Source organism: Lonchura striata, chromosome 1, assembly GCF_050655825.1.
Source record: "Lonchura striata isolate lonStrDom1 chromosome 1, ASM5065582v1, whole genome shotgun sequence".
Lineage (NCBI taxonomy): Eukaryota > Metazoa > Chordata > Aves > Passeriformes > Estrildidae > Lonchura > Lonchura striata.
Window position 1 is genome coordinate 7,345,155 of NC_140703.1, and position 21,652 is coordinate 7,366,806.

Below are 21,652 nucleotides of genomic sequence, written 5' to 3' on the forward strand. Positions count from 1 at the left end.
ATGTCCCATATAAACTACACACAACAAATTCTAACATGGGGCAGTGTGAAGGAGGAGGTTTATTATCCTCAGCCTCACTCACAGAAGAGAAACCTGTAATTCTGATCAACAAGGACTAGAAAAGGGAGAAGACTCCTGCAAACAAGAGACAGAGAGTTCATGATGTCCATGCATGTTCCTCTAAATCCATTGATAAATACCTCAGTTCAACAATAATATATACACTAAAACACTAATAATAAAACAGATGGAGTTCTGATACAGACTGCTACAGGCAGATCACCAGTGCAGGACCATTTCATTAAGGTAAATTCCTCAAGTAGATACCTTTTAATATGAAATACATTTGACCATCAATGTTCAATGTGTTACTCCCATTGCATTCTTCTTGCACAGCATCAGTAATTTTGGTCTTCACTGTTTATTTATTAATTTTTATGCATTTTCCTGTGTCTAGTTCTTTAAAGATCTGTTCCTGCTTTATAGTGTGAGATGGTTAACTTCCTCAAGGCAAGTAATGAAATAAACATCTCTTGCATGTGATTAAAATGTTAATTTGGAAGAACAAGAACTTCAGAAGATTTGTGGAAGTGGGGTAACCTTAGATATACAAATAAAGAGTTATTAATCACCAGTGAAGCTGCAATTTGAGGATATAAAGATGTTCTCTTTTCTTCTCAAGCTTATGTAGATGAGCTTGGTGCTATGAGATCTCCCCTGCCTGTATAAGGCTTGTCTTCACGTTTGGAGCTGGCCCCAAGATGCCACTTGCAGCACTCCAAGTGGCAGGGTCAGATGTCCTAATTATTAATTCCATTAAATCCTATCAAGTTCATTCAAGAGAACTGGATCCTTGCCAGTAATGCAATCTGCAATTTCAGTCCCATAAGTTCCCAAAGTAAAAGCAGTCTTGGACCGAGTTTCCATCATCAATCAAAACACATTATTTTGAATTTTGAAATCAACCTTAAATTTAAAGGTAAAATCTGAGATTATGACAATTGAATCAGGAGTAAGCAGGCTGAGAACACTATGATTTTGCCACTGCACAAATAAACCAAAAAAAATCAAACTCTTATAGCTCTAAAGTTTTCTTTAAAGATTTTGAAGCATGAACTGGGAAACAAAACAAACAAAAAAAAGAGCTACTATATCTAAATGTTTCTATTAAACACTATAAATTACAAATTGAAAAAACATATAGCCACAGGTGTATCTATTTTACTGAACTGACAGAAATCCCTCTTTTCAGAATTTTGTATACTAATTCCAGAGTTGAGATGTAAAATTTCTACATAAAACAGGACAGTCTTAAATTCACTGAAAGGACTAAATCATTCTATATCAATTTGCACAGAATTGGAACACTGGAAAATTAAATGGCTGACATTGTAAATTTAATCAGTGTCAGTTAAGGGGCCCCATGGCAAAGGAGTCTTCAAAGTCCAGTTGGATATAGCTTATCCACAAAGATTTAATTGATTAGTCATGGTTAAAGCTGACTAGATAATTCTGAATAGAGCCTCAGATGATAATGTTTTTCTGGTTGCTAAATTTCAGAGAGATTTAAGGGTTTTATCAGGACCATAAAAACCAAAACCAAACCCAAACTCAAAGCAATCCACAAACTCTTCACTGGTAGTCCTGGTTGCAGAGGAAGTTACAGTTCCACGAAGGTGCCTAAACAAGAATAAGGTTACCCTGTTTTATTAGCAGAAACACAGGACTTCTGCTGGAGTCAATGTGAAGAATTACACACTTGTTTTCCCCAATGATAAAAATAAAGTGATGGAATTAGAGCTTGGTTAATAATTTTACTAGCCTTGCATTTACTACATGTATATAACTCATGAAAATATAGTCTCCATGGCTTCAGATGCCAGGAAAGTAACCATTTTTGTAGTTGGACACATTTTTTTGATGTCTGGACATTTCCATGCAGTCTGTGCACTAAGTCTGAACTTCTGAGTGCATGATACACTTGCTCTTTTATGCCAGATCTGATTTTAAGCCTCCATAAAAGTGCTACTACATACTTAATGGAACAGCAAAGTACATTAGCAACAGCAGCTAAAAGGCATAAGTGCTATTTATATCTGACTTCTGTTCCCCATTGATAATATAGTTGCCAGAAAACAGCAAAATTAGTCAAAATACAAGTGTTATAGCATGTATATGGCATTTGTAAATGATTTCACTGTTATGATGTTTCTAAACCACAATAATAGTAACTCATGATTCCATATTACAGTAAAGGAGATATTTTTCTGGCCTCAGGTAGCATATTACTTGTAGGATTTGGCGGGTGCTGAAGAGGATGAGGGAAAAAATACCTAACCCTATATATCCATAAGGAAGAAGTTTTCCTTTTTATCCACTGATAAAAAGTGACTACAAATTAGAGCAGAAACTCATCTCTGATATACAAAAAATGCTCTTAGCTGACACTAATACAGAGAACCATTCAGAGAAATTCTGCATATAAATTCAAGACCTGAAACTTTGTTGCTTTTAATTATCATTCTGCTTTCCTGTCTTATTTTGGAGGACAGGAGTAGTTCTGTTTGTTGTGTGTAACAAGGTGATCTTGATAATACTTCATGACCACAGATTGCTGATATATTGACAAAGTAAATATTTGAAGCCATCCTCTAATAATCTGACCACAGAACTCCATAGAAATTACAGTTTGGATATTTTCCCCCATCCTCTCTAAGAGATCCCATATAAAATCTAAACTGTATCTTTCTCTGAATCCTTGGTTTCAAGTATCAAAATTTTAATTAAAAAGACTGAATAACTCTAATCATGATGAATCATTGAAAATGTGTTATCAAATAGTCTCATATAGGGCAAAACAGGATGCCACTCTCAAGAGCCACAGAAATAAATACTGCAACTGTACTTCTCTGAGAGTTAAGTTTTCACTTTTGGTTCAGTTATAGATTCCTAAAAGTTGGAAAATACCTCCATGGTCATCAAGTCCAGTCTTGAACAACACCATTATGTCAACTAAACTGTAGCATTAAGGACCATGCTAAGTCACTTCTTGATCCCTTCCAGGGATCTGACACTTCCCTGGCCAGCCTGTTCTAATGCTTAACCACCATTTCAGTGAAGGAGTTCTTCCAATATACAATCTAAACCTCTCCAGCACAAGAAAATGCAGATATAAAGCACATTTATATAACAGATATAAGACTTACAGAAGAGCAAAGAAGAAGCACAAGAGCCCCTCTCCTACCTAATGCAATAGAACTTGGACTGCTGCTCCAAATTTTATTCATTTGTAAGTTCACTCCCCAGCATGAAACAAGGCTTGTGACTGGGCCTAAGGGAGCACTTAGACACACAAGTAGTTGGTGGTACAGTCCTTAGCAAAAACTCCTAATTCCAGTTGTCTGTAATGACTTACAGAAGGAGATACTGGTTATTCCTTAAATTACTAACTATACTTTAATCAACAGACGCATTAATACCTACCTGACTTGTTTCCACAATTCTCATTCCAACATCCTTACAAAACTGTTGCTTAATTCAACCAAGAAACCTCAAAGTCACACAAAAAACTTGAGTAAACTCTACACATTCCTTTCTCAGAGATAGCATACTCAAAGAAATTGAAACTCCTCTCTAATTTATCCATTATTGAAACCTAACAGTAAGTTAAATTAGAACTACTAAAAATTTGTTATTTGAAATTCCCCTTATTTGACTTTCTTTTCTCTAATTCTCTATAGAGTAGAACCATTTTTGTAGGAATCCTGCTATTTGCAGAAATTAAAATAGCTCAGAGATACTCCTACTTCATAACTTTGCTTTCTTCCTTTCCTACAGGGCTTCACAACAACCACAGTACCACATTTTGTAATGATGCATCAGAATAAGAGTGACCTTTACCATGCCCTTGCTCTCATAGAATGGTCCTCAGAGCAAGGTGACAGACTACCCTCCTGGGCACATGAAAACCTCAAGAGAAAGGCCACTACATACAGAGTATAAACTTGAAAAGAGAATTAAAATAAATGTTGTTATGCTGAATTATATAGTCTTCACTCACACAAAGCTTTAAAAAAATCTCCAAAAACCAGTATTTTTTAGAAGCTGTGATAAATGAAACAATTTTTAGCACCTGATTCTATTTAGCACTGCATTGTAATCAAAATACAAAACCAGAATAAACAGTCATGCTTCACTAAAAAGTGCATATTTCATATTCATATCTTTTTCTTGAATACAGATAAAACAGTCTGACAAATACCTAAAAAACATCTAATTTAATTACATCTGAATTATTTTAAAGTAATATCTCTACACTTAAATGGATTCATTTAGGCTAACCAAGGGGGGCAGGGGAGAAATTATCAGGGACTGCTAAAGAACTGGTTAAAGCTAGTTAGAATAAGCTTATGTGACTTCAGAAATAAAATCATTGTACAAATTTCATAGCTTTGCGTAAATGGGATTGATAAATTCCCCTCAAGTAGTTGTAGACCAGTAATTTCCCCTTGGAAGACTTTACTCAAGGACAGTACAATCACCAAAACTGTTTGCAGCTATGCACAGCTCCAGCCCAAATATTCTGAAGGAGAGGGTCTGGAAGAACCCAAGGTAACAGCATTGACATTTCCCTTTTCCACTGCTGGTATTTTGAGCACTGCTTGGATATTTCATTGGTTTTCAGACTCTGGAGGAGCCACACAGGTGCAAAAAATCCTTTGTGATTCTTCCTCTGTCAGGAGGAAACCAGCACTTCTCAGACCTTGCTGTCTGTACAGTGAAGTGCCCATCACCATCTGCCCCTTGGACAGCCAAGTGCTGACATTCCTGACACATAATCTGAGCATCTATATTAAATAGCTATCCTAAGTCCTGTTATTTAAAATAGTTGTCCACTTAACTTTCTGCCATTTGGATAGCCAAATAATTTTTTTCCACCTGGGGAAGCAAGTGATTCAATATGACTTTGTCATAGAGTGAAGGGTGGAAAAACCTCAGGATAATATTTTATGCTTCTGAAAACAGATTTATTTACTCTAACACTATACTAATATACAATGTCACTTTTAGGAAGGAAGAAATGTCCCATATTAATCACTGATAATGAGCGTACGTGGATTATTATTTGGACAGCTTCACTCCAGACCTCATTAAGTAGGTACCACACAGAAATTATACTAGTTCTGCATAAATATTTGCATGAGCTTTTGCAACCCTTTCCTAATTCTGACTGATGAGAAAGTTATGTTTATAGCCCTTCTGTTGTTTTCCTGCTTTCCAAACTGCATATTCCTATATCATAGCTATGGTATCTTCAAATTGCACAGGGTTTTTTACATGCTTACTGATGAATACTGTCATGAATCACCAGACCTCAGCTTCTTGAGAATTTCCTACTAAAATATTGGAATAACTAAAACTAGTGTTTTTGAAATTCTTGGTAAGTGAAACCAACATTGAAATACTGAGCATTTTGGGGTCATGATTCTGAAACTGTTTAAAACACTGATTATCATTAAAATTCCCAACTGATAAACTGAAACTGCTCTGGATACTCAGGAAAAAATATCTGTCACGTTCTTAATTCTGCTATTATCCCTAATGTAAAAGCAATTAATATTTGTATCTTTCTATGCTCATCCTCAGAGAGTAGCTGGGTAAGCTGAAAGACCTGCGCTGGCACCAATTTCAGAGTATCTGCTCTATCTCCCAAATGTATCAATACATTTTTACTTTCACACATTTCATAACCAAACAGTAGGTTCAGTTAAAAGCCCTCCAGGCTCTTCAACCTTGTTTCTAGGTAACTTTAAAAAAGGAAAAGTACTGCAGTGTGACAGTAATGTCAATGAAAGTAAATTAATTCAATACAGCCATATATATGAGTCAGGAGTAAATGTGTTGTTTCCAAAGGTTTGAGGTCACTGTTTGTCTATAAAACTCCAAATGTTAAAGAAGGTGTACAGTGGGGAACAGATGTACTGTGCAAAAATTATTTATAATTAAAGGAATTTATTCAATCATCATTTAGATTCCCCCAAGTAAGTCTTGATCCTCAGACTTTATTTCAAATATTCAATTTGTACTTGGAGTAGCCAGCCTTAAAGCCCATTCATTCCACTCCCTTACAACAAAACTCCTTAATTAAAATTAGTTCAATTTGTATACATTCTTACATGTATGTTGGACTTCTAAACCATTAAAGGAAATTAATTCTGGTCCTTTCTGAGTCTGAGAGAGCTCATATAAACACATATTAGCAAATGTGAGGAAAAACATTTTCAGACAGTTCTTCAGCAAAAGTAGTAGCACACTGAACATGCCCATTCTATATTATACCCAGACAGTAATCAGGGGCTAACCCACCTGACGTAAAGTATAGTTTTCCAGAAATTAGAAGGAAAAAAAAAATCCCTGCAGCTGTAAAAAAAGGGGAAGTAAATCCAGAGTTGTTCCTCCTTTTTTTGTGAGCCCTAGCTCAACCACACAGCTGCCAGGATTAATCTTTTGGAAGGCTTGGTTTTGGAAAACTTGATTATGTATATTTAAAATAAAGAAATTTATTTTACCTATACACTGGTACACACCATGCTGAAGATGCTGAAGAGAGGTTGGTGGCTAAAGAAACAGAAAGATAAGGAGGCTGTTTTCCAGCTATTTATAGTCAGATGGTCCTGCTGGAATTGACCAGAAGTGCATAATTTTCTTACCTGTATATGCACATAGGTCAATAAAGAGTATTTGGGTCTGGACATGTAACTCTCATTGTTTTCAATGGAGGACAGTGAATCAAGTCTTCCTGAAAGGGTGTTGTTTTTTATTTTATAGACATGTATCTATCTTAAAATTGTAAAATCTGGCTTAGACTTGTAAAATCTAGCCACCAATCCTCACAAAGTCATAAAATCAATAATGAAATTTAACTTTTCTTCCTAAGAAGTTCATTGCTCTCACTTTTTAGGATGCCAAATATTTTAGGAGTTTAGAAAGATAAGCTTATCACAGGACAACTTCTTAAAGTGGGTTTGTTTAATCAAACCTTATTTCAAAGACCCTTTTTGTTTTATTTTTTATTTATTCTTACTTTTGCATAATTTATTTAAGAGGGCTTATTTTTGACATCTAATTTACTAACACTCAAGATGCTGCATTTAATTGTCCTCATTTTTTAATATATTTTAATATCTTTTATTCTTCAACATCAAAATCTTTTTCAGAAGATGAGAGAAGAGTAAATTTTCTTTTTTCTTTTTAACTTGTAACATGAAACATTTGCAATAAAAAGAATATTTTACATTAGCAGTGGTTTTCAGGGAAGACATTCAGCACCCTCACTTTTTTTATTATTTTAGTAAAAAACTTTTCAGAAAAGTCCTGAAAGCCTATAATCATAAATCATCTATAGTCCACACAGAGCAGATATATCACTTTGATTCCAGGCTCAAAGAAAAACCTCAAAAGAGAAGTGACAGTATGGCTTCCATTGCCTCTTATAACTGTTTGATGGTTTTTGTTCGTTTATTACAATAAAATATTACTTATTCACAAATCTCTAAAATTCCAATTAATTTATTAATGTGATTCAGCCAAGAAGCTTACAGACTGAACTGTATTTATCTTCATGATAATAACAACAGATTACACAGCAATTCTTAATGATTGACAAGATATTGTCAAAAATATAAATACAGAACTGAACTATTCCCCTGACCAAGTGACCTTCTGTGCTGGAGTTGTCAAAGACCACCCTAGGTTGGGGGTGGCTTCGTGTGGTGGAAAAACTTCTCCTCCAACCTGTGCTTCCAAAGAAAGGCTCAGCAGTCTCTGTTGTTTGGTCTCAAGGCAGTTTATTGCAAGTTATCTAAAAGATTTTCTTCTGGGGCTGCTGTGGTTTGCTCAGAGCTCAGGCAGAGGCACACACACACCCTGACATCCTCTCTGACCCCGACTGCTTCTTCTCTCCCCACCAGGGCTGCTGCTGTCTTTTATATGGTACATTATGTGTTAAATATTTAGTTTTTCTCCAATGTCTATTACCTATATTAAATGGTGCCTTTCTACTCTAAACCAACCTGTGAGTGCCAACATCACCAAGAACATGGAGGTAAGGAAGAAGAAAGAGGAGGAACAGGACCAGCCTACATTCCTCCATCTTAAAACCTCCGACCCCCATGTACAAAACTAAACCTCCCCTGTACAGCACTCAAAAATTCTTCCCTCTACTTTGTGACTACTTCTACTATAATATCTAAACTTCTGTGACTTCTTGTTCTTCCTGCAAAGTTGGTAAATCATTCAATGGTTCAAACCCAAAATCACAGCTGTTTCCAGCTGCCTGCCAGGGTCTCAAATGCTTCTGGCCTGGGCCTGGAATATCCAAAAATGTCTGAGGGAAATTTTAAGTTCCAACAGGATTGACTACATCAGAAAGAGGAGAGGTACAGACGGCTTCTGTCTGGAGTTCTGTAATGATGGTAGCTGCCCACAACATTCTTATGTCTAAATTTGAGAAACGTGTTTGATGGGTGGACTGATGGATGTGTAAGGCATTGGCAGGATGAGCAAGTGCAGAGTTACAATCCATGGTTCAATGTCCAAGTGGAAACCATGAGTGTTGTCCCTCAAGGGTCACTACCAGGATTATCCATTTTTATACAAGCCCCTGGTACTACCAAATTATTTATCTTTAGCCATCAAATCACTATCATGATTGTCAGTATTCTGAGTCAGTAGCTGAATCCATATGTGGGCCTTTGTATCACCTTTCTTAGATGGCCAAAATCTCATCCTCCTACCTAAACCCATTACAGCTCACATAATTTTTACATGAGGGACCCAAAGAAACTTTTCAGTTCTTTTTTATTTAAATGTATCCAAAATTATGCTCCTGCATACTGAAAACTCTATTTTGCTTCATATTTTGTCTCTTGTTATCTTGGCCTTGAAGGATAACACATTTAATAACTTTGAAGCAGCAGGATATCAGAAATACCAGCATTAGAAATATTCAAATCACACATTTGATATTCAATTCTTCATTTCCCATCAAATGTTTTCAAGCTTTTGTTGCCTACTTCAGCAAACAGGGTTATTCTAGTCACATTTTAAGGTGTTTTCTTTGATGTGCAAATAAACGAAAAAGTTCAGATAAGAAAATCCAATATATTTTGTGTACTTCACGTCAGCAAATCAAATAGATGAAGTGAGCTTATTTTGTACTGAGGGCAGAAAATGTCAGAAGGCATATTTAAAATTAAATGTGGTAATTGCAGGAAAATGTGTGTTAATACACTATTATAATAACAACAGGAGACCACAGATGAAAGGGTAGAAATAAATTTAAAATATCTCTGCTCATTATAACCAAGCACAGCACAGAAAAGCAGTATACTTTTAATAGGTGCAGAACTGCTAGCCGAATTTTAGCAACCTCACATTTTTCTTGAGACTTTAGGTACTAAAAAATGATGCAATTCTGTCTAACTCACAATATCTATAAAGACAATGATGTCTACTTACAGTGATTAATTAGGAGAAGACTTGCACTTTATGCAACCTAAATTAGCTTAAAAATAAAAATTTCTGGCCTATAAAAGTTACTTTTTTGTCTATAGTTTATCTATTCAGTTGGGCTGTATTTAAGTTAAAGAAACTACTTGCAGATGTTGGATTCTTACAAGGTTACAAAAATGTTGTGGAGAAGAAGAATTGCCAAAATCCAGGTGGGTAAACCATAGCAACAGCCACACCAGAATCATGAGATCACAATCATGAAATCCAGAGCCTTCCGGAAAGTTACTCTGCCATTTGTTTAAGCAGGTTTGTGAAATGAGCAGTTTAAAAACAGAAGTCTCAACATCACAGGCAATGTTTTCCCTTCTAACTTTTTCAGGTTGCAGGACTGAGTTCAGCTTGGAACCTGTAGTATTCTAGAGAAGGCCATGCAATCTCTATAAAGCCATCCATCCAAATCCTGAGCAGAACTGAGAATTGTGTCCTGGTGGTTCTCCAATCCACCCTGTTAATAGTGCCAACATCATGCACCACCATTTTTTTTCCTTTTTCTTTTCTCTTTTGATGTTGTTGGTAGGAAGCAGCACAACTACATGGAAAGCTGAGGCACCCACATGTCCTGCAGCTGTGTGTGCCCACAGTCCCAGAAAAAGGTGCTTGTTTGGAACCCACACCACTTGGGAAAGGGAGTGCCTGGAAATGCAAGGATTAGTTGCAAAAAGGATATTTTAAATATGTAAAAATTATTAATGCTTTAGAAGTCTTTAGTATTCTGTTTCATCAGTTGTATTAGTCATATTGATCCCAAATGTGTATTTCACTGATTGCTGGCTAATTATGAATCATTAATAAATCACTAAATTAATTAAACTCCTTTGATCCTGACTTGGTTTAGTTATATTAGCCCATGACAGGTGCCAGCTCAGCAAATGTAGGAGCAATTCCTAGAAATCAGAATTCATGCCAGTAAATTCCATTTTCTCCTTGTGTTCATTTGTATGCAGTTGGAGCTTGAGTGTGCAGCTGCCACAGGAGACCCACTACTTAATGTAGTGTGACTGGCCTTTCTCTGGCAGTACAGAATTTCTAAAGGCAAAAAAGCTTTCCTTTCTGGTTCTTAAATATAAAAGAAATATAACACAGTACAGGATAATTTTAAACAAAATAAGGTTAGATAAATCTTTTTTGTTACTGCTCCAAGACAGTTACCTGAATTATAATTTACCTGAATTTTTCAACAAGGAGAGACACAGACAAGTGTATTACCTGCTGTATTCTGAGCATCAGGGGAAAAGTATCATACCTCAGTTACTGTAAGTTAGAAATCCTGACTACACCAAAAAAACCCAGATAAACATATTTCCACAAGTGTCTCACACAGGACTTCTATAAGCCACAGTGATGCTGTACAGTTCTACTGCTGCATATGTGGATGTTTCTCAGACTCTACTTCCTTGAGTCTTATTGTAATTAAACAGCTGCTCTTTAGAAAAATTATCTGGATTTTTCTTCTCATTGCTGAGATGAAAAAGTGATGAAAATACTTGCATAAGGGGAAGTTGATATTGATCCATTGGTTTTATCTTTTTTGTAAAGTTTCATATGAGCTCATAGCTCATATTGCGACTCTACACTTATTCTATGTGGAATGCCTATTTGTAATATTTAGGAGTAGAAATAGAAATATCAATTTCCCAGAAAACATTAGGTCTCTATCTAAATTCCTTCAGGCATAGAAGCAACATGTTAAAGATGTAGAAATTGACATTTGTCTTACAAAGCTGCATGGAGGACCCTGAAGATAAAACATCCTAAATAATGCTCAAGACAAATGTTTATTCACAGGATTACTCATTTGAATTTCCAGTGTTTACCCTTAGATGGCAGTTAATCAAAACTATCATGAAAAGGGAGGAAAAGGCAGAGAAAAGAAAGCTAGAATTTAACTGCAAAAAATGTAGTTTAAGCTTTTTTTAAACTAAACCCAAAATTGTTTCCCAAAATAAAGTATGTTAAAAGCTGTCCAGGAAAATCAGTTAAACTATGACAAAGATTTTACACCCTCAACTGGTTTTAATGACTAATCTTCTTTTCATCCCTTATGCTGAAATTGCATTTCCTGACTCTCCTAGATTTCCTGAGGGGTTGTTTTCTCTAATGGGCCTTATAGTGCTCATTTAGTTCTTCCAGAGCTTCCACCTTAGAGAAGAAAAATGCCAGAAAAATGCCACAGGTTTGCTAGTTTTTCTCTAGACTTGAATCTGTGGTGCTTCAAAGTCACCAGGCATGTTTATATTACTCTTGGCAAACAGCAGTGATCTAAAAGCTTCCAGAGGTTCAATACTTTGAGCTGTGGATCTCTCTCCTGGCCTTCCTCAGAGGGTAATAAAATATCTTGAGTTGGAAGGACCCATATGGATCACCCACACCACCCTCCTGGTTCTTCCCAAGAGTCACACTCTGTGCCTGGGGCATTGTCCAAATGCTTCTTCAGCTCTGTCAGCCTTGGTGCTGTGACCACTGCCCTGTCCTAGGTGAAGAACCTTTTCCTAATATCCAGCTTAAACCTCCCCTGACACAGCTTCAGCTCATTCCCTCTGGTCCTGTCACTATATTGAGGTTAAAATTTCCTGCCAAAATTTTGGTATGAAACAACACTAATTTAATCCACTGATAGGCAAATTTGTAACAGCAGCACGACAGTTAAAAGGAAATTTTAAGAAGTTTTAAATAGTTCAAAATCAGAGAGATAGGATCTGTCAGGACTACACATGACAAAAACATAAAAGACACACTCAGAAATGTTCAGGACATAAGAGAAGTTGTGCTTTACTCCAGTTCAAGATTCCCAAAGCATTCATTGATGAAGACAGAGCAGAGGAACTAGATCAATTTATAGTGCTTTCATAAGGAAAATAAATTATTAAATCAAATGTATAAATGAGATACATATTAGAGTAACAGCACTCACACAGGAAGGAACTCAAATGGCAGTGTAAGAACACAGACTAAGGTGTGTAAGATGTTCCTGTGCCAGGAGACTACCAGGCTTGCCAGGGTAACCCAAAAGAGATTTTCAGGCAATTCCAGGAACTACTGGCTGATGAGTCTGATTTTCATTTCAAGATGGATATTGTGATGGACAGTCTACAGAAAAACATACAGTCACTGAGCCTGAACAAAAACAGCCTGTTTGGAAGGGAACAGCCTGGCTTTCTGTGAAGAAAAATCCTAGCCCAGCAGTCTGGCAGACTTTTTGAAGGGAATCAATAACCACATCCAGCAAACATAACATATTTGAATTTTCAAGACACTTTCAATAAGGTTTCTCAACACAAATTGATACAGAAACTGAACTACCTTATGACTGGGAATGTTTTCATAAAATAAAAAGCTAATTAAGGCAGAGAAAAAGAAAAGGAAGAGCTTGATGTTCCCTTTTCAGTACAAAGATGAGCCAGTCCTGGGGCCCTCCAGGCATCAGTGCTGTGATTGACTAATTTTATTCACCTTTCATGACAAAAAAGGAAGTGCAGATCTCCAAGTCTGCTGACAATAATAAGCTTTTCCAGTTTGACAGATGCTACAACAGTGCTGAGTATCTCACTAAGCTGAGAGTGGGAGCATTAGATGGCAGATGAGCTTCAGGGTAAACAGGTGCAAGTTTGTAAACAAAAAAGGAAAAATGGTCTGAAGCAAGCTGAACTCTCAACTAGCAGACAGCTCTGGGTCCTGGAGTCGCTACCAGCAGTTCCATGAAATCTTTTGGTCAGGGTAGAGTGGCAGGCAAAAAAGCCAACAACCCTTTGGGCATCACTAGAAAGGATACAGGGAGAAAAAAACCACAGAAGACCACACTGCAGACAGTTCTGATGTCCATGTCAAAATGCAGCTTGAGCAGCTCCTCATGAAGAAAAGCTAGAAAGGTCTGGAATCTTTCCTGTCAAAGACCACAAAGCTGAAGAGAATATGATAATTTCTAAAAATCATGAAGATGCAGTGCAAATGCAAAATTATTACAACCAAGTTCCGCAAGGCTGGAAGTAAAGGGTATTTAATACTAGATTTAAGAGGTATTACAAAGCAGGCCTTGACCTTCTAGGACTTCCTTGATTTCTAGTTGCTAAATTAGGCTCTAACAGAGGGTTTAAAAGGAGTTTGGAGAAATTCAAGTACCACAGATCCATTAATGGAAATTAATTACAAGTTTTTTCTAGCAACTTGTAATTCAGGTTGATTGTAAAACAGGTTGATTGCTGAAAATGCCTATTCAGCAGTCTTGGACAAATAGAAAAAACATCACATGATTTATAGGATTCTCTCCTCTTGGGACTAAATAGGCAGGAAAAGAATGGGAAAAAAATCATGCAAAATACTTTATAAAAAAACCTGGCCAATCCATAGAAGCAAAAGAATATGGTTTGTTCAAACAGTTTGTGGGCATGTGTGAAGCTGACAAAATTTTGACACATGCTCCTTTAAGCATGCTAAACACATCCCACTTCCCTAAAAAACCTGGCAATTGTTGTATGGCTGGTTTTAGTGGGGTGTTTTTACCCTTTTTTTTTAATATAGTGGCAATACTTTTATAAATTTAATAACTTATATTTCTCTCTTTCTCATATGCTACCACTTTACATGCATTCTTAATGTTCTCAGGCTTTTCCTATTTGTTTGTCAAAGACCCATTAGTCTAGTCCTGAACCCAGGATGTTATCATACCTCTGTTTAGATCCTTCATTAAGTGACATGCTGAAAAAAATTTGGAATAGGAATGAAAACAGAAAACCTAAATGTATTCTTAAAAGCAGGTTTGTATGGCAAGAAGCCAATGAATAATCAGGCAGTTGATCATAGCAGGAGTAACTGTCACCACTCTTGACCACTTACACCATCCTTAAACAGCATTCTATGATACAAATTTTCAAATTCTCTTTGTATATTAAATTACCAAAGATATTTTAAGTGATAATGATAGTAGCAAAGATTCTTTAGAGTGAAATCACCTATTCAACTATAATCTAAATGCTGAACTACATTAAGTTTAATGCTTTTCTTTCAAGTCATTCACCTGTGGCTTCCTCTCCTTTTGCACAATTTTACTTCTGAACTGCTAAGGCTAATCAGCTTTTCTTTGATACTTTCAAGTTCTCAGAAGCTCTTCCTTTTTTCAGTGATTAGAAAATGTATCAGCCCTAATAAAGAAAGCCATTTATTTCCTTTCATTAGAAGGAGTGAAAAAAACAATACACAACTGATTGTCTGTGGTCAGCATTAAATGAAAACCTGTGTCGGTGATGAAGATCCCCAATGCTCCTTTGTGCCTTGTGAATAATCAGCTCTCAAAAGCAAGCAAAGAACAAGACAAAACACAAAAGTTTCTTTAGGATGCAACATGAATCACATGAATAAAGATAGCATTATATGAAGATTTTTGGATCTATAATCTCATGTGCCTACTTTAATTTTGTTTAATCTCTTGTTTTTCTTTATAGGCATAAGTTCTTCAGAAAAGGTCAGATATGCGAAACACAAGAAAAATACAGAGATCACTATCTAGGTGTTTTTCAATATTCTTGCATATCCAGTTAAACAAAATGTCATTATGTCAGTTGAACATCATTAACTCTCCCAATCTCAGGGCCAACTGCTGCAAAGGTGCAGAGAAGCATCTGCCTCAACAGTTTTCAGCAAATAAAACTCAGAAGAATGTAACAGACAATGGGACAGTCCAATACTTTTGTGAAATATTTTCTGACTCAACATCAGGAACAGGAAGATTAAGAACAGAGGTGAGTAACTATTCCTGTTAATTTTCGTGTCTGCAGGATCTTTGCAGTGAAAAATTTGGTTAAAATAGTGCCTTGGAAACCAAGTAGGAATCTCTAAAATCAGAGATTACATCTCAGAGATTTCATCTATGGACACATATATATAGTGTGTTTATTCACAGTATTTTTCTCACAACTTCTCCATTTTCCATTCAGAGAAGATGTAAGGGAAGTGTTAACAAGCAGCCTGTAATGGCTTATAAACCACAATAAATAAGGAGATTTAATGACAATTATTTTTAAGTATAACATTACTATTATATGCAAATAATTAGAAATGCAACCCTCAATAGGATGAAAGATTTAATAATGTTATATTTTTATATTAAATGTTTCTCCAGAATCTCCAGAACCGTATTTAGCCATTGTCAAAACAAATATGCCACCATATAAGCATAGAATAAAAGGAACAGGAGGATGTAGCTTTTTTTGCTGAATGTGTGCCTGTCTCCTGTTTTTCCCCCTTTTCCAGCACTAGGAAATGCTACAAATGAAGTCAAAACAATGTATGTCACAAGAGATGAGAGATTCAGCTGTCTCTGACAATGCATCTGACAGCTTTTATTATTGCAGAAAAGGACATGGAGCTAGGCAATGGAATTTCACAAGGGGCTCCAACTGGTGTAGAAAACTTTTCACACTTTGAACTGTAGCTCCACATGAGAAAATTTTAAAAGTTCAGGATGCAAGTTTTCTAAAACTTTCACTTTTTTAAAATGTTCTTCCATAGTTAAAGATCATGTAAGGGAACTGGGTTTCAGTACCTGACTGAAAGTTTTGACATAAAAATTACATAGATATCCTAAGACACATTTTTCAAAGACATATTTTTTTTATTTAGACCTTGCATATTCTTTCCTGGTGCAAAGAAAACTAGCACACAGGTAACTAAAATTAGGCTTTCAGAAACATTTGGGGCTGTGACAAGGGAAGTTTAGGTTGCATGTTAAGAAAGGTTCTTCCCCCAGAGGGTGGTTGGGCACTTGGAACAGGATCCCAGGCTGCAGCACCAAGCCTGACAGAGTTCAAGAAGGGTTTGGACAATGCTTTCAGGCACAGGGTGGGATTGTTGGGGTGTTCTCTGTAGGGCCAGGAGTTGGACTTTGATGGTTCTTGTGAGTCCCTTCTAAATCCTTATATACTATGATTCTATGATTGCAGGATAAGGAAATAAACTATGACCCAATAAAGCATTAATAAGTAAATGCCTACCAAAATACTGTTTGTGCATTAAGAAACCCTTTTGGTCTTCAGCCACGATTGAACTGTGTGTGTAACCTCTGAAATGTGGACAAAAGAATTAAATACATAAGGAAGACAAAAAATGAAGATTTTATATGAAAGGGAAGGACTAAATTCTTATACTCTCAATTAATCTGTAGGTTATTAAGCAATAAGAATCTTTTAAATCAATTCAGGAATCTATTTCACCAGCTGAGAGCATTAGAAAAGCATTTATTTTCAAAAGGAGGCATTACAGAAGGTATTCCAAATTTTCATGCAAGTTCTTAACATCCAAAATCAACTCCAGGAATGCCTTAGTCTTCACAGGCCTGAATCCAAGCACTGAACAAGACTTCAAATTGCCACCATCTAATAGGTGTTTAGTCACACACAGTCTGTAAAATGCTTAAGTGAAGTCTGATAAACATAAACAACAACAACTCGTTCACATTTCACACCATGGGCACACTCAGTATTCAAAACTTATTGTGTGCAATCATGTAAGCATTTAAACAGATAAGCTAAAAAATTAGTATATGCTTAAGGTACACATAAAACCAATTTTGGTACATCATCTCATAAATAAAAACATGAAGATTGTCTTATCTGTGTTACTGTTATTCTGGTGTTGAAGTACACTGAAAGAAATTTTCTATTTTAGAAAATCCAAGCAAAAGAGGGAAGCTGCCTTTCCTAAAAATACCAAAAAACCCACAACAGACAAGAAACAAACCTAAACACACTACTACAACACAGAGAACTGCTAGAAAAGATGAAATATAACACTTGGAAATCTCAGTGACTTAAATTTAGGAGCCCAGCCTGTCACAGACCAGTTGGTGCCAATCTTGTTTTTAAGCACAATTCAGTGAAGCAGTCATCACTTACAGTGTAAGTAGAAATGTGTTATTATGAATACACAATTTAACTGTAACTACTGAACCTGAAGTCAGACTCATTTCTAAGTTCCCACCTTCTACTTTTATTCATGTACTTACTATTCTTTCCATGGTAAAGATCTCCATTCTATTCCACATCATTTCACCAGAAAGAAATCTTTGCTTTTTCAAGTTTTCTCTCTCCATGTGACTAAGTCCAACATCACTTTACAGCAACTCTCCTGTAATAGGACACCAGGGCCTATTTTTTACATCTTCACATGCATATTTACATTTATATATGTAAAAATATCTCCCATATAACATATTGTCCTTATTAAGAGTGGGATACAGGTATTATCTTACTGCAGAAAAGCAAATACACTGATTGTATGCTCCATGTTACCAGACTGATGATGAAAGGACCTTTTCTGTCTGGAGCAACTTCAAGTAAAATCTTTACCTTTCACTATTTCTTAATAGCATTTTGACAAGCTGAAACAAAACCCTCAATGCATTTGACTTCTCTTGATGAACGAAAATCTAAAGCCAACTACCACGTTGAAACAAAATTGCTTATAATAACTAAGAAACCACTTTGGCAACAGCAAAAGAAAAATAAAAAAAATGTAATTCTGAATTTTACCTGAAAGTGCACTTCATGATGAAGTCTGTCATGCTTCAAGTGTTGAGTTTTGGTGAGTTGTTCGACAACACATTAATGATGACACAATCTGACAAATATAGACTGTCCATTGCTGCTAGTAATTTTTAGCAATCAGCCTTTTATATAAAAAGTAAGTCAGACTGACCCATCACATTCTGCTAGGAGGTTTTTGAAGGAAAGATATAGAAAACCAGTGGGAAATTCACATCAGTACATTCTATAATTCAGTAATATTAGTTGTGTACAAGCAACAGAAGAATCTTGGATGAAAAAAAAGATTAACTGTATTGAAAATAAGAAAGAAAGAAAGAAAGAAACCATATGAAATTTTGAGCCTGTTACCAATTTTTCTAGAAAATTTCACTGACTAAGAGACAAACCACAACATGCAGAGTTACACATAGACTCACATACTGAATATAGATTAATAATCCTTAAAATATTTCTGTCCTTGGAAAGCTTAATGACCAGTTTCAAACCAATTTAGTCAGCAAAGTGTCAGGTGAAAAGAGAACATTATTTTACTTTTAGCTGACAAAAATTACATTTTGCAACATGTAGCATTACAACATCAGTGTTTACAACTGTTCCTTACAGATATTTAGATTTACTTGTCCCTGGTACATGTAGATTAAAAAAATGTGGTCGTCAAGGTATTATCCAGCATTTGAGGACAAAAACTAATCACAGAATCATGGAATTATTTGGACTGAAAGCAACCTTCGAGTTCATTCCATTCCACATCCTCCTGCCATGGATGGGACCAGGCTGCTCAGAGCCTCATCCAACATGGCCTTGAACACTTCCAGGGATGGGGCACCCTGAGCTCCTCTGAGAAACCTCTGCCAGGGCCTCACCATCCTCACAGGGAAGAAGTTTTCCTAATATCTAATCTAAACCCATTCTCAGTTTGAAACCATTCTCTCAACATTACCATTTGGAGACAGAGGAAAGCAGACATATTAAATATACATTTACTAAGAAAAGAAAATCCCACACCAACCCAAGGAAATAACTTTTCTGCTCTCTGAAGATTTCAAGTGTTTGTATGTACATGAACAAATAAAATCTGCACAGTACATAATGCTATTTCAATTTATATTCAGTATCCTATTTCCAGTGAAATTTAACCCATCCCTGTTTTCAAGGGTAAGCACTGGCATTTGCATGGCCATATTTCTTTACTTCAACACATAAGTCTCACCAGAAAATAAGTTCTTATTAGTATTAAGTACAAAAGTAGTTTTTTACCCCAAACGATAAGCTACCACTTTTCCAAATTTTTCTAATCCAAGTAAATGTATGGAAAGAATTCTAATGAGGTTTTTAATAATTCTCTTGATGAACTTTCCTTGCTCTGTACCTTGGGAGTGTGTTCTGCTGTAGGATCTACCATCCACATGAATGTACTCTTCAGCTCTTTATCCACATTAAAGATATTTTAAAGAAAGTTGTACTTGATTAATTCTTCTCAATTATTAAATTAACCATGTGATACTTTTAATATCATTTTCAAGAAAGAATGCCAAAAACTCTTTCCCAGTTTTGAGTATGCAACACATAATCATAAGGTGAAGCCTGTAGCTTCCATTTTAAAAGAAAATTATTTTAGAAACAATGAGTATAAAATATATCAAACTACTTTTCTCCTGAATTTATTAATTAGGGCAGAATAAACACAAATAATAAATTAAATGCATATAAATATAAAACACGTGGCACTGCCATGACTGGCTTTTGTAATGCTAAATTTTATAAATTGTTATGTTTCAGTGATGAACATTTTGTTTCCTGGAAGAGATTTTAGAAGCCTTTTAATCCTTACCAAAACATCTGCATGCCATTCATTCTTTCAGGATTTACACTATGCTTCCTGTATTTCTGTGTTCAGCTGTAGGGTGAAAGTCAGAAAATAAACTCCTTAAGATACATTCATCCCAAGTGATCTCTAGGACATAGATAATTTTTGGAACTACATGAAAGCAATCAGTCTTCAAGTAATTATTTGCGCTTAAATTACATGACATTAAAACATTGGCATTGCCAGATAGATTCACCAAAATCTCATTTATCTCCGTGCAGTGTGGTGTGATGTTTTGTTTTTTCCCCCTGTTCAATTATTTGAAGTAGTGGTTGGTTTAAAAAGCAGAAATCCTTCTTATTAAGAAAAGGAAGACCTAATTTTTATTTTTTTTTATATAATTTACACATTTTAAGGTGAATATTTACAATTATGATTTTTCCTCTTTTTCAACTAATGGTAAATATTCCTGAAGAGTGAGGAAAACCAACGTTTTGAAGTTTAAAATTCAAGTAAAATATACTATCACCCTACATAGAGTGTTTACTTAGAGTTTAAAACATTGCTTAATTCTTAAAGGGGATTAATCTATGGTACAGAGTGTATTTTCTTTCATATCATCAGGTGTGCACTGTTTGACAGACAGAAATGTTATCCTTTATGCAATAGTTAAGTAATGTTTTTCCTGCCAGGTGCAAGATTCAGCTTTAAGACTTATTTCTGCCATTTCAAATTTTTAGGGAGAGTGATTTCAGAACATTTACAGCCAAAATATTTACTTGAAGAGTATAAAATAGCTGAAGCTCTTCTTCTGAATCCAAGATCACGTTGTTGTAAATAAATAAGTTTGGCTAGAGGTGACAGCTGATCCACAAATGCTGCTAAAGAAACATTAACTTACATTTACAGGGGTAGCAAGATTCTCAGTGCACACTAGTCTGAAATAGAAAATGCATTAAGTGAGTGCTTAATTCTGGAGTGAAAACATTGAGTGTGTCTGGGTGTTTCCAGACTCCAGTCAGGCTTCCCAAGGACAGTTCAGCTGGCCCTGAAATTCTCATGTAAAACACCAAGAAGAGAGCTACTGAGATTACAGCATGAAATGTGATTTCTGTGAAGCTGTTTCAGCCAGTAAGTGTGACATTTTAAAGCTTTCAAATTATTTTGGTTCCATCAAAGCTTTTTTTCTGTGATCAAAACAAAGGCACTCAGCTATTTAGCTGATAATAATTTCTCATTTCCTGCCCTATCAATGACAAATTGTTACCTTAGTATCACTATAATGGGTTATGATTTAGTCTTGTTCTTCAGTAGATTTTTTTTTCCTATATTTTGAATTCATTTAAATACAGATAAAATATTTACGTTTTAAGAATTTGGAAACAAAGTTTTCTCACATCTCTTAATCAAGGTTCTGTTTTATCATGACCAACCATCAGATCATCAGGATTCAGTAATGTAATGTTAAGGTTACTAAATGTAAAGTATTTAGTTTGACATAGAAACAGATTTTCATCAGACATGTAATTTAGCCAACACATAAAAGATCAATAAGAATACTAAGAATAAAGACCCTGCACTTGCTCCCATATGCTGAGTGAGAACTTCAATGAAGAAATGTCCGTTTTTGCAAATTTCTGCAAACATTATATTGTTTCTCAGTATAATGAATTCTGTTACTTTCCAACAGGTATTTTAGACATACAGACTTCTAACCAAAGAGAGGAATGATGTTATA